Below are 1,355 nucleotides of genomic sequence, written 5' to 3' on the forward strand. Positions count from 1 at the left end.
TAGAGAGTTGCAAAATAAAAGCTTATCTCTGTGAAACGTTCAGCTCAGTCTTGGATTTGGGGTGAAACGGATATGGTAATTATTACAACGACATTGTTACTGTTATTACACCCAATAAACAAAGTGATAAACTTTTAAAATAGTGTCATATGGTCCCTTTAATTGAAGTATGCTAACAGAACTGTGTAGCACTGACATTTCTGCTCTCCATTTTAGTCAAAACAGAAAATGAATTAAATAAAATCTCTTTAATTAGATAAGTCAAATATTTGTAAAATATATTTATTCTCACATTTTAAGTACTTTAAAGAAATTGTCAAACAAATGTGAGTCTGTAAACAAGAATGACTGCTATCTTTAAAACTCTGCAAACGTTTCTGTGAAGGACTTGAGAGAATGTGTGTCAATATAAAACACAGATGAAGCTCCTGTAGAAAAGTTTCTCTTCTCTCTTTGCGTCATTAGTGTAAGATCAGGATCACATGTGTCTGTGAAGAGTGACCGGTCAAAGGGTGAAGGACCGAACTTCAGTGAGAAAAAAACATCTATCGAAAGGTATTTATTATCTTTGACATTATAATTTTGTGTTGGCTTATTTCTCCACTTGTGATATAAATGAATGAAATAAAACAATAAACCACTGATTTCCTCTTTATTGAACTCAGTCTGGAGCTTCTTTCCAGTAACACAATCACACAAGCAGCCACAAGGAGATATAAATTAAGCATGGAAAATAGATCATGCAACCAAACATGAATATGTCTTTCCATCTATCCATAGTCATAGATGGACAAATGCATGTCTATACTATGCTTCATTACCATCCTCAACAGTGAAGCTCTTTAAATGAGACTGAAGAAGCTCCTGTAGTAAAGTGTTTTGTTCTTTGTGTCATTAGTGTAAGATCAGGCTCACATGTGTCCAGCTGTGTGTGTCTGTGAAGAGTGACCAGTCAAGATAGAAGGACCAAACTCCGAATGAAAACATGCAAACCGACTGTATTTGATGTGTTTCTTATTTTTGTTTACACATAGACTGTGTCAGAAAGTGAAGTCAGTAAATAATTATCATAAAACTACTTGTAGTCCATAAATTTATCACTTATTTATTGTTTTTCTCTTTGCCAAAATGTTTAAAATATACTTTGGTCATATATATTTTTCCCCTAAAAATGCAGTATTTTGGATTTATTTTATTTACTATCAGGCTTCAGTATGAGCCCATCAGATCCAGATTTACAGTCTCACAGGAACCGCAAAATTTTGCCTACAGACAGTCTCCTGCAGATCTTTCAGGTAATAAAACACATTTTCAAGAATATTTAATGATTATAATAAACAAATATGTTATTGAAT

The 1,355-nt window shown here is 33.0% G+C and overlaps 2 protein-coding genes and 1 long non-coding RNA gene across 3 annotated transcripts in view; 2 read left to right on the forward strand and 1 right to left on the reverse strand.

Annotated features, from left to right (window-relative positions):
- LOC122141522 overlaps positions 1–956 on the forward strand; it is an 11,142-nt gene extending 10,186 nt beyond the window's left edge. The window contains exons 3-4 of the long non-coding RNA XR_006157865.1: positions 466–555; positions 899–956. This is a non-coding gene — a long non-coding RNA (uncharacterized LOC122141522). The remainder of the gene's footprint in view (positions 1–465; positions 556–898) is intronic.
- The window catches only part of LOC109084161 (NACHT, LRR and PYD domains-containing protein 12-like), a 941,455-nt gene that overhangs the window by 903,609 nt on the left and 36,491 nt on the right, over positions 1–1,355 (reverse strand).
- Positions 1–1,355, forward strand: part of LOC109062727 (NACHT, LRR and PYD domains-containing protein 12-like) — a 314,849-nt gene that overhangs the window by 158,985 nt on the left and 154,509 nt on the right.

The sequence above is a fragment of the Cyprinus carpio genome, chromosome B22, assembly GCF_018340385.1.
Source record: "Cyprinus carpio isolate SPL01 chromosome B22, ASM1834038v1, whole genome shotgun sequence".
NCBI classification, from domain to species: Eukaryota; Metazoa; Chordata; class Actinopteri; order Cypriniformes; family Cyprinidae; genus Cyprinus; species Cyprinus carpio.